The 12,819-nt window shown below is 41.4% G+C and overlaps 1 long non-coding RNA gene across 1 annotated transcript in view; it reads right to left on the bottom strand.

Moving 5' to 3' along the window:
* Positions 1 to 12,804, bottom strand: part of LOC110394970 — a 49,056-nt gene extending 36,252 nt beyond the window's left edge. The window contains exon 1 of the long non-coding RNA XR_002436069.1: positions 11,217 to 12,804. This is a non-coding gene — a long non-coding RNA (uncharacterized LOC110394970). The remainder of the gene's footprint in view (positions 1 to 11,216) is intronic.

The following is a 12,819-nucleotide window of genomic DNA, read 5'->3' as shown; positions in this document are numbered from 1 at the left end:
CTCCCAGCACTGTGCTGAGCATGACTCCAGCACACTACCTCCAGCTACCAGGGGCCAAATGCGTCAGCATAGGGCCAGCAGCTGACTGCCTTATGGCTGCACTCATCCATGTTGAGACAAGCTACCAGGTTTACTAAGGGAAGGCTTACCCTATCTTTGAGGCTCTGACCAGGGTGTATCAGGACTTTGCAAGCCCTTCACCGGAGTGAGATGCTCACCCTGAGCATGTTTTATCAGAGTTGCTGAAGAAAGCAACAGATGAGTGCCCATGCTAAAAATTAAGATGAGTGAGAGGGTCTGTGCACAGGCCCAGTCTCTGGTCTGTTTTAATCTCAAGAGTTTGGTTTTCTGTTTAAAGCAGTCCCTCAATCTGATTCCCACAGTCAGCCTCTTTGGCCTGGTTGTACGCAAATCTAATCATTTTGCTCTCTACACCAATCTGAAAGGAGGTTGTAGCGAGGTGGGGTCGGCCTCTTTTCCTGGGTAACTAGTGATAGGACAAAAGGTTATGGCTTTAAATTGCACCAAGGGAGGTTCAGGTTGGATTTTAGGAAATACTTTTTCTCAGAAAGAGTGGTGAGGCATTGGAACAGGCTGCCCAGGCAGGTGGTGGAGTCACCATCCCTGGAGGTGTTCAAGAAACATGGAGATGTGGCACTGAGGAACATGTTTTAGTGGGCAAGGAGAGGATGAGCTGATGGTTGGCTGTATGATCTTAGAGGTCTTTTCCAATCTTTATGATTCTGTGATTCTATGATTCAAATCGAAAGGACTGACAGAGGCATTCACCTTCACATGCAACATGATAATCTTTTATCCAGAAATCAGTTATTCTCTGTTTCCAACTATTTATTGCACAATGATTAGGGTATTGAAACAGGCCTGTGCAATACTGTAGCTGTTATGAGTTCATATGTTTATTTATTGAAGATCAGCCCCATAGTTCTTGAAGCGTCAAAACACATTTATGATCAGATATAACAAATGTCATGATGATGTAGTGGATCACTTAATGCTCTCTTGAGGACACGGTTCTTAGGGGTTCATAAATAAAATAATTAGGCTCACTATTAACAAAACATGAAAAAAAAAAGGGAAAAAACGGTGTGGCTTCCTCTATATAGTTTTTATTGGCAGTACATGGGCATCCTTTCCCTGGTGCTTTAAAAGAAAAATAACATCCATCTTAAACAAATGGAAAGGCTGCTTTTTAATCGGTTTTGTAGTATGCAAGGGAGACTCTCCATCATAAAAATGACAAGTTTGTGGAGTGTAATTTACATCTGGAATGCTTCAGGATCCTTTGTGATTTGACAGTATTGGCCAAATCAAACCACACAAAGAGATAAGTTGCAAGTGGCTTCCAGGCATTATGATCAAGAGTGAGTGTCTGGATTTTTTCTGGGTTATTCTGCCTTTGGTGAACTGGTTCTGAATAACAGGACACAGCCATCAAGCAGGGACCTGTAAATAGCAACTTGCCTGCTGTCCAAGGCTGCATGTCAGGGCTCTCATTTGATGCACTTTCATTTCAAAGCACATTGTGTAAGAATCAACTAGCATTGCTTCTGTTCATCCAACAACATGAGGATTAGTGGAAATCAGGGGAGAGAGGTGGGAGTGGTGTGGTGCAGGGCAGATGGAATCATGATCCTAGACTTTTGCTTTGGGGAGAGAAGACTTGTGGGCAGCGTTATCTGAGAGCTGCAAGGAGGAGGAGGGAGTGGAGAAACCCAACACTGGCCAGATTTCTTCCACAGCTGGTACCTATCAACTGCACACACATTTTTATAGGTGGCAGACAAAGCATCAACACTTGGCTGTCCCTAAAATCCCAGAGGATTAGCAGCATAAGAGGAATTTAAGCTAGTGATGTCTCTAAGCAACATTTCAGTCTATGCCACTGGGGATTTCTTAATGCTGCTGCAGCCCAGCAGCAGCGAGAGGCCCCCAGTGAGCTTCCCAGCTGGGAAGCAGCTCTGTTTGATAAACAGCAGGAAATAGCTTTGGCTCCAAAGGCCCTCCAAGCTAATGGAAAAGAGTGTTGTGCAGAACAGTGCCTGGCATAAAACCATTTCATTTGGGTCTAGAGTTGTACCTAGTGCACCACCCACTTCTCTGCCATAAGTAATCAGACCCATATATGAACAGGAGCTCTCTTCAGTCATCTGAAAAATGTCAGTCTCCACCTAGGCTTAGAAAGAGTGGAATTGTTAGAAGCATTACATTTGAATCACCTTCTTTATCCAGAGATAAAGGACACTGCTAAAGCTTTTAGGCTTAAAATTAGTCTAAATATCTTTGATCTCTCACTGACATCTGCCTTCTATTTCATAAACCTTGTGTATGCATGCAGACTAGCAAGTTAATGTATGTAGACATAAGCGCGAGGGCTGCGTCAAAATGAATGCCTGGCCCATGGTGTCAGAGGCAGATGGTGGTGGTACAGCAGTAGAGGTTGAACATTCCCATCAGTATTCCATCACATGTTGTTGCCGTGTGACAGATGGCAGCAGAGGGGCAGTCTGACAACATGGCATCTGACATGGAAGTGTCTATGAAGCAAAGATGTGGAACTGAATTCCTCCATGCAGAAAAAATGATACACATTGACATTCATTGACTCTTGCTGAACACTGATGGAGACCAAATAGTGGATGTGAGCACAGCAAGGAAGTGAGTGGTGTGTTTCAGCAGTGGTGACTTATATTGGGTGCAGATTTTTACAAGTGCAGTGTGCAGGCTCCCGTTCATCACCAGGGAAAATGCGCAGCTAATAGTGGTGACTATGTTGAAAAATATTGTTTTGTAACTGAGAATTTGCTCTATCAGACAGTATTCTTGTGCTCTTTGTATCTGTTGTACCTTCCATGGAAATAAATAGGCATTACTTTCAGAGTGGCCTACATATATCAAATTATACATATACATGCACATGCTCTGCTCATTTGTCCTTCAGAGGAAAATGAAACCAAACAAAACATGCTTTCTGACTGAAACAGTGTCAACAGTGTGTAACCTGTAAGAAAGGGCACCTTATTGCCAAGTCTAACACACTTTGTCTGATCCTGAAATTAAATCAAATGAAGAAATTTCTGGTCATTCAATCACCAAATCTGAACCTGGCATTCTTTCTCAAGAAGTACGTCAATGGATGTCAACAGTTTCATAGTGCAGGCCTGGGAGACAGTCAGAATTAGAACTGGGCAGAGCGAGAGGCTCAGGGCCATGAAGAGAGTAAACTTATTTGGAGATTAGGGGCTTCTGAAATTCTGGCTGTGATCCCAGGCCTCTTTGTACCCAAATAATGTCTCTGCTCTTCTGCTTAGCAATAAAATTTCAGCAACGCAATCTGAAGTCCCCAGCAAAGTGATGGGGGAAAAGAGGGGCATTAATTGTCTTTCTCCTTACTCAAGTCTTGAAACTATCCTAACGGAAGTTAATAACTATCCCACTTATTTCAAGTGTGGAAACGTTATCTTGCATTTAAATCACTAAAAACTTGAAGTGCCTCAATTATCATAGAATCACAGAATGGCTTAGGCTGGACGGGACCTTAAAGTTCTCCAAGCTCCAACCCTGTGCCATGGGCAGGGTTGCTACCCACCAGATCAAGTTGCCCAAGATCCCAGGGGTTATCAAGTATATCCACACTATGTAAACCATTCTAGCACCATAGCAGGCTGTATCAAGTGGATAGAAATCTAATTCTGTCTGCATGCAGAGATGACTCCCCATTACCAGAGAGGTCCAATACTTAACACAGAAAGAAATCCAAAGCAACCAAAAAAAAAAAAAATTCCTCTACGTATACTTGAAAACCGGAAAACAATACAAAGGACAGCAAGGCAAGCTCCTTAGTCAGGGTTTTAATAAATATTGCACAAAATGAATTAGAGATTCCAAGCACTTGTACGAGAAAAAAAATGTTCCCCCTTGATTAAACATACATTACTGCTGGAGGTGTCTGAGAGGTCTTCCTGTCATAGCACTGAAATTCAATGTTTGATCTTCCTGCCTGAGTTTAAACTGACATGCTGGCAATTCCTTACCTTTTCAGTTTATAAATGTGCCTCTTCTCCTTTTTAAAGAAAAGGTCAATGTTCTTTACTTAAGTAATACTGTAAAGAAATCAAAACTGTTTTTTTCAGCCTATGTAGCTGAGCAATAGAAAGGCACAACCTCCATTTACCTCAGTTCCACTTTTGGAACATCACTAAAAATATGAATGCAGATAATCACAGACAACGAAGAGAAATATCTAGTAGTCTGCCTCTGTGACTGTTCCCTGCAGTATATTTTCCAACAATTTTTTCCAATCATTTTAAATGGCTCATTTAATCAGCTAACTGTTGCTTCCTGTCCTAGGGGAGACTCTGCAGCGCAAGACATTAGTGTTATGAGGGTCTCTCTGCTCAATTTATATCCCATTATTCCTAGTTATATATTCTAACATCAGTCTATCTGACTACCACCCTGCACCCTTCTGCTTCATGTTTCTGTCATTATAATAAAAGGATCTCACAGGGATCAAAGCAATGATGTTGTTATTGGTTCATCTGCTTCCCCACCCATTCCACACATTAGGGGCTGGTATTTTGTATTGTACAGAACCAGTTTATTTTCACAATGAACATGTGGCCAATTGTTTAAGTACAGGAAGATGATACAGTTTAGAAAAGCAATGTCAGCTTGACGTGTTGTGTTGCTTCCTGTTTAGCAGGTGGGTCCATTTCATTAGAACATGTCACTAGTTTTCCTCCACTCATGAAATTAAGTAATTTTGCACCAGTAAATAATATTTAAATTGGGCAAGGATTTTGAAGTAGGAAGGGCTGCTTTGGTTAAGTTTATATTGCCTTGTTCAGCTCAGATTTGCTCAAACAAGCAATTTGAGCTTTAATTCAGTTGACTCAGCCCCATATGGCTTAGGGTTAGAAAGGACCTTAAAGGTACTGTTGCTACATGATCTCCCCTTCTCTTCTGTAGACTGAACAGCTCCAGCTCATTCAGCCTGCCTCTGCAGGAGAGGTGCTCCAGCCCTCTGACCATCTTCATGGCTGTCCTCTGGACCCACTCCAACAGGTCCATGTCCATCTTATGCTAAGAATCCCAGGCCTGGACATGGTACTCCAGATAGGGCCTCAAGAGGGCAGAGTGGAAGGAGACCATCACCTCCCTCACCCTGCTGGCCACTTCTCTTTTAATGCAGCCCAGGATGCGGTTTACTTTCTTGGCTGCAAGCTCATGTTGCCAGCTCAATATGGGATGAGAGTCTAGAGTGCATTTCAGGGTTAACTGCTGTTAGATTCACCATTAACCTGTGGTTAATCCAAGACCCCCAGAATTCGCTTGTAGGGTTCCCTTTTGGTTTATGCTAATGCTGCCTTCCATCAGCAGGGCCAGATCCTGAGCTGGGATGTAAACTAGATTTAGCTATGCCGTATTCCAGCTGCTTCATACCTCCTTAACTCATTTTTATGTGAGTTTATATGATGCTGGGGGCATTTGTTTAGCAATGTCCAGTTGCCTGTAGATAGCATGGCTTTATTTGAGTAAAATTTTTCTGCTCCTGGGAAATATCTCAGGATGTTTCTGTTTAGTTCAGCAAATAGCATCAAATGTACAGAAGCTGATTTTCTTTTCACTTCAGTAATGTGATATTCTACTGCCGACAGTCTCCCTGGATGGCTTGTAGTCAGCTGTCCAATCCAATAAACCAACGATATGGGCATAAAAATGAAGCAGAGTCAGATAACTACGAATGAGAGAGCTCTGCCAAAGAGGCCGATAAAGCACTGTGCAGAGCCTTAATACTACAAAACAGAGGAAAAAGAGAAATGAAATAGAATTGGGATGTTAGAATTTTCCTAATCGATCCCTTCACATCATTTCTCCTCCCTGAAAACTCAGGTTGGCTCTCTTTAGTTCCTCCAGGCTTAACATGATCTACTGAACTGTGAATAAGTTACTCTTCCATGAAAATTAATGGCAGGAATCCCATCATCCAGTTCATCTAAAACTGAACCCAGCACTTGAATGCTTCAAGCAATGGGACCTGCGGGGCAGAATTGTATTGTCACAGAAGAGGTTCAAAATGTTAATGATATCCTCTTCTCCTGCGAATTTTGGCTCCACCTATACTTCCTTGTGCAGTTTTGTTGAAGCGCTGACTGGCACTCAGGCTTTCCACATGCCTCTACCTGAACAGAAAGTGCTATGAGTACCTCAGTTCTGATCAGCATGCACAAAGACCCATGGGCTTAGGCAAAGAACAGTTACTGTCCTCACTGGGGGATGGGAAGAGCAAGGGGAAAGCTAAAGGTAACCAACAAGAAAAATTAGCTGTCATATTTTCTTCTTATCGTAAGTTCTGCATTTGAAAATTCCTGCAGTGCTGCTGCTGTATACTGATAATAAACACCAGGCAGATAAACGATAACAAAGGACTGATATTTATTTTTGCCAAAGGAATTATTTGCCCAGGATGAAAAGAAACATATTTTCTGACAAAAACTGATTAGCACAAAACCATGAAGACTTGATAAACTAGCACAGCAAAGCTATTGCTTGACAAAGTAGCACTCTGAAAACAGAAAACTATGACACAAACATGAATAAAAAACCCTCCTTTAGATACCAGAACTGCCATGATTCTGAGAGCAGTGTCACCTAGTTCGATCTCAGCTGGTATACATCACTGCCATGCTACTGACAGGGAACGGAACCAACCTCAATCATGAGGTCTGCTCCAAAAGTAATGCCTTCAATTTTATGATATTGGCCTAAAACGTCAGAAACAAATGGTGGTGGTATGGCAGTAGAGGCTGAAACTTCCCACCAATATCCCATTACATGTTGTTGTTGTGCAGTCTGTCAGAATGGCATCTGACATGGAAGTGCCTATAAAGCAAAGGTCTGTAATTGAATTCCTCCATGCAGAAAAAATTGCACCTATCAATGCTTGCTGAACATTTATGGAGACCAAACAGTGTGTGTGAGCACAGTGAAGCAGTGGGTGGTATGTTTCAGCAGAGGTGACAGAAAGAGTGGGTCACCTCCAGCGGTGCAGATTTTTACAAGGGTGGCATGCAATCTCTTGTTGATCACTAACAAAAATGCATAGCTAATGGTGGTGACTGTTAAAAAATAGTGTTTTGTAGTTGAGAATTTGCTCTGTAAAATTGCATACTTGTGTTCTTCATATCTGTTGTAGTTTTCATGGAAATCAATAGGAGGCATTACTTTCAGCAGAGCCTAAGCTCTTCAGTTGTACAAGACCATGCCCCTACTTTGACTTGGGCTGGATTAGAAGATGTAGTGAAAATACTGGCATTGGTTTACCTTGATTTTCAATATAGCCTGAAAGCTGGCTTTAAAGCTCAGCTAGAACATTGTTGCCTGATGGGACTGTAACATTTAGAAGTTCTTAAATTTGGTTAGACAATTAGGACTGTTACAAAATTAAACACAGTGACAAGTTGCTCTGCAGAAATCATTATGAACTTCTCTACCAGTGTAAACGCTTTGGGATCTTGGTTTCTTCTGGAACTGGAGTTGTAGTCATACACCCATTCAGAAGCACAGAGATTTGAATATTGAGTTCTTAATGGCCAGACTGTGTGAACAGAAGTCTCCATAAGATTTAGGGGTTGGCCATCAATCCCCTGTAGCTCACTCCAACAACTCTAGCCTCCTCATCAAATGCCTTTCTGGGGAATTACCATGATACAATCAAAATAGCTTTCTAGCCAAAGAGAAATAGCAAAATAACATAATAAAAAAACTCCACAAAGTGCTGAACAAGCCTTTTTTGGTCTCTCCATCAGCATCCCTTGTGACTGAGATATTTTAAAAAGTTAGAGAAAACCATACTTTTCTATGCAGTCTCCTTTGCAAAACTATCTAATCTCCTACAGAGAGATAATAAAGACAGGCTGAGCTTTGTCTAAACATGAAGCCTATTACTTTTAAGTCAAGTTCAGCAGAAAGACTTAGAGTGAAAAGAGAAACTGATGTCAAGTTTAGTGGTTCTTCAAAGCCTTCATCTGTATGTTTGGAAAGTTCAGAGATCAGACGCAGGGAAAGCAGGGAACTCCTATTCTCCAACCAGTACACTTGTGACCCTGACTCTCACCTCTATAGGAGCTGCTTCAGGAAATTCAGTGGAAGGACTTTGTCAGCATAAAACACTCTTATACAGTCGAATGACCTTGTTTTCATGATCATTAATAGTTAAAGAAAACCCTGGTAGGTGTGGGGATTGGAGGCCTGAAGCACAACACATGACCATCAAAATATCCCAGCTTCATTGTCTCACAGCTCCTCTAGGTTCATCAACTCTTTGGAGAGTCAGAAGACTTCTTACTTTGGTCTACATGGTTAGGAAGTTGCACGGTGACAAGTTTTATGTACACAAGTGTTAGGTTTGTTCACTTTTTTGTTCTACTCACATTTAATCAAACAAAGGCTGGAATAAATGAAGAAAGTGTTCAGCTCCTCTAAAAGTAGCTTACGTGGGAAATTAATGCATGTTTTCCTTTGACAAATAGCCAACATCCATAGCAAACCAAGAGCTGTAAAAGCCACACAGAGGTCACAAACCTGCCCTGAAGTACTTGCAGCTCAAGGAGGTAAAAAGAGGAAGGGAAAACAACAAGCAGATAACAAACTAACATGGTCTAAAGCTTGCAACCAACCAAGCACTGATAACACAGACCGTTAGAACACAATAGACTTGCTAAGGCTGGACAATGACCTGTTCTGTACTGACACAAGGACACAATGTTTCACAGCAATTCCAATTTGCGTATGGAAGTTTTTGGCATATCATCAAGGCCAAGACCTTCACAGGAATCAAAAAGGTCCAAGATTTCATAGGAGTATCAAAATTAGCCAGAATTATAGTAACAAACCAAAGGAAAGATGGAAAAAGAAAAAGAAAAGCAGAAGAGGAAAATCTGCAAACCTTTCTGCCTCCAGGCACAGATGAATTTTCCGCTCATGGAAGTCAAGAGGAAACTTCTCAGAAGGCTAATTTTGAAATTGCCACTAGCTGTGAAACTTCTTGTCTCCTCCTTTGAAGCAGCTGGTGCTGTCTACTGCCAGCTGCAGAAGGCTGGCCTTCATCAACCTTGGATCTGACCTGCTCTGGCGATTCTCCTTGTCCAATAGATTGCAAAGTGGGAAAAAAATACATATATCTGTGCTGTCACACAAGAAACTACAGGCAAATACATTTTAGAAGACAAGGTTATCCCTTTCTCCTTCCTCAGTAAAGGCTTGGAAATGGAGCTGCCTGTATCAGGAATTTTCAAACATCCCAAATGTTTAGAAAATAATGTATGACACAGAGAACTCTGATAAAAGAAAAAAAAAAGTTCTATTCATCTTGTAGCATAACACCACGACAAGAGGATATTTAATTAAAAAAAAAAAAAAGTGAACACAATGAATAGAATTTGAAACTGCCTTAAAATCTCATCTCCACTTTGATGATTAATCAATTTCAGCAGCCACTTATTGCTTAATACACAGCATATCGATAGAGATTATTGCTGAAACAACAATTTCTCTTAGTCAGACCTAGTACCGGCTGAAATTTTCTGGAGCAAAACAAATTATTCACACTGATGGGTCAATGATTGCCTGTAGAAGAGGACAGGTAATTGAACCTGTTCAAAAGACAAAGGAAACACACAATTTGGACCACAACATTTCTTGTGAGCATTCTCCTTTTTCAACTTTACAAAACACCAGAACAGCAGTTTCTAAATGTGCCTTGACTTTATAATTCTCCTGAAAGAGAGGATAATTACATTAACAAGAGACTGAATGGATATTATTTTCCTAGCAATGAGAAATGTGGCTGTAAGGCTCATAAATACACGTCCAAAATCCTTGGCTGTAGTCCTTGCCTCATTACCCAGTGCTACTTTCTGTACAGGACCATTTTATTCTGAATATTCAGTGTAAGCTCCAGATTCTCTCATTTGGTGTAAATCAGGATCGTTCCTCTGGTTTCAGTAGAACTATGTAGACCTGCAGCACATATAGATCCAGCCAGGACAGCAAAAAAAGTCGTAGCCACAAGGCATTAAGCACTGCTTTAGACATTCAGAACAAAGTTTAAGCAATACTTAATGTTAGAAAAAAAGCCAGAGGGCAGAATCCGTAAATAAAGTTGCTTTATCTCAGTCAGGGTTTTGCTGTTAGGGTGGTAACTGGATGGCCCCAGATCCATATGTACTCCACTGCCCCAGCCCTTTCAGGAGGAGCGTTCTGCAGGAGGATGTCTGGGCCCTGCAGACATGGGAGGTCTGTTTGATACGCCCAGGGAATAAAGTGGATGGGTCAGAGTGCAGGTGGTGACCTTAAGTGAATTGGAAGAAACTGCATTACAGAAAATGTCAGCAGCGATTTTGGTCCATACCATAGAAATTTGGCTTCTGGCAAATGTATGTTGAGCCATTTCTTTCCATTTACTTTCACTGCTGTCTTTTTCCACCTTCTCTGCTAAACACTGATTCTTCTCTGCAGCTTTTACAGCATTTGCCTTTGGCATCTCACGTGCTATCTGCATTGTATCAGAAATCTTGACACGATTGTCCTTGAAAGGCTTATTAATCCTAGAGCTGTTTACTATAAGTAACACTTTCAAGTACCAAAAATGTTGCCTATGCTCTTTAGAAAGACAGGGAGAAATCCCTTACTGTACATGGAAAAGGCAAGGAAAAGCTTTTACATTTAAGAAAAACAGTAAATACCATTTCTCTCCTCACTAACAGATGCAGGACTTTGAACAGACTTTTTTATGAGTGTCTCTAGCTGAATTTCTTAGACCTTGGAGAATGAAGGAGGTCACAGCTGTGTGCAGATGCAGTCAGTGCAGCCCTGAGGATAGGCGAGAGGAATTTAGTATTGACAGTCCAGCTTGCTCCTTTTATGGATATTCTACGAAGCCCAAATTTCTCTGTGATATAATTAATATTTTCAATATCAGTATTAGTACCAAAAAGAATTAGTTTTAAAGGGTTTCATGCAAAGAAACTTCTGTGTCATCTCCACCTTGAGTCAACAGTTTGTGCAGTGAAGTTGGTAGCAATTGCCCTTAAGTCATTGCTTATTGCAGAGCTCCCAAAATACTACATACCAATAGTAAAAAGCAGAAACAAAGATTTTCACGACTGGTATGAAAAATCCCCTTGGCCACTTACAGATTGCTTTGCAAAGCCCTGATTCAGCTGTAACTCTGACGAAAGCAAGTGCTCAACTTTGAGCTAGGAGACTATTCATTATCTGCCTCACAATGCCAAATAGGTTCCAATCTGAAAGGGATGGCGAAGTAGGGTTCCTCAGAGTTCCAAATGGGAAGAGAGGAGGCTGTTAGCTTCAGCCACGTGTCAAAATGCATCAAATCTTGCCAGCGTTCAGTTCTTCAGTTCTGTGATGGCATCATGAGCAGTTCCCAGGACTGTAACAGCACAGGGGCCAAATTTCCCATTTGCTGTTCAACATCATTGGCAGCACAGATATGAATCTGATACAAATACATGTGCTGAAACACACATATGTAAAACCCAACACACTTTCTTGTGAGAAATGTTCACACTTCTCCTCCATTCAGTTTCTATCCTTTAAAAGCCTTCAACAAAAGCTCAAGGGAACATCCTGGAAAAAATGTCTTGCTGAAGAAGACTCTACAAAACTAAAAAAAGAAAGACACAAAACCCAAAACCCACCTGCCCCCATATTGGGCAGTCATGTCTTGAGTAAAGGTCACGATAAGACTGCAAATGCAATGTTCACCTTGACAGGTAATGGGGAACACAGGCACCACTCCAAACTCAAGAATCACTGCCAAAAGGCTTTGGATCTCTAGGGGATTATGACCCAACCAGAACAAAAAACAGCAGTGCCAGCCCCTGTTCAATCACATCTTCAAGCAGAGCCTGGATTGACAAGTTCACTTCTGAGCCTGCCTGTTGCTTGTTCACAGAGTGATGTATTGCACCAAGCAGTGGTCTGACTCCCCTCGCGCAGCATAACAATGACTAACATTCCTGGATTACTTTCTTCTGACACACTTTATGTTGGATAACATTAGGTATGCTTGTGGTTCATAATACTCGGTTCTGTAGCTACTCCTGAAACTCTTGCTTTGAAGTAAAAGAGTAGGAAAATAGCAGGAACATTTTGTCCCAAGAGGATGAGGGTTTACTTTGCCTTTTCTTTTATTCAAATCCTTTTCTACTGCTCAGAGGAAAAATACTGATGTAACAGAATAATGAACAGTTAGTAAATTCTGTTGAAATCATTGTTTCCTAATAGAGCCCAGGGTTAACCTTTTCTTTTCGAAGAGTGCTGTACCAGGCCTGTCTGGGTTGGAGTTAATTTTCCTTATAGCAGCTCATATGAAGCTGTGGTTTAGATTTATGACCACAGCAATGCTGATATCACACCAATGTTTTAGCTGTTACTGAACATTTCGCACAGTGTCAAGGCCCTCTCGCTTTCCCACTCTATGAATTCACGGGAGGTACACAAGGTGCCGAGAGCAGAAATAACCAGGCAGATAATTCAAGCCAACCAAAGAGCTATTCCATGCCATCTAACATTGTGCTCTGCAGTAAAATGGAGGGGAGGGAGTTTGGGGAGCTTTCCCATCTTTTGCTAAGGAACTGGCTGGGCATCAAGCTGCCCTTGAGGGACGGTGATTGGTTCCCTTCACATCACTTGTGGGATTCTTTTTGTTGTTCTTTTTGTTTTTCTTTTTGTTGTTCTCTTCTCTTCCTCTTCTCTTCTCTTCTCTTCTCTTCT

The sequence above is a fragment of the Numida meleagris genome, chromosome 2, assembly GCF_002078875.1.
Source record: "Numida meleagris isolate 19003 breed g44 Domestic line chromosome 2, NumMel1.0, whole genome shotgun sequence".
Classification (NCBI taxonomy): domain Eukaryota; kingdom Metazoa; phylum Chordata; class Aves; order Galliformes; family Numididae; genus Numida; species Numida meleagris.
The sequence above is the reverse complement of the archived record's forward strand: the minus strand, read 5'-3'. Positions and strand labels throughout refer to the sequence as shown.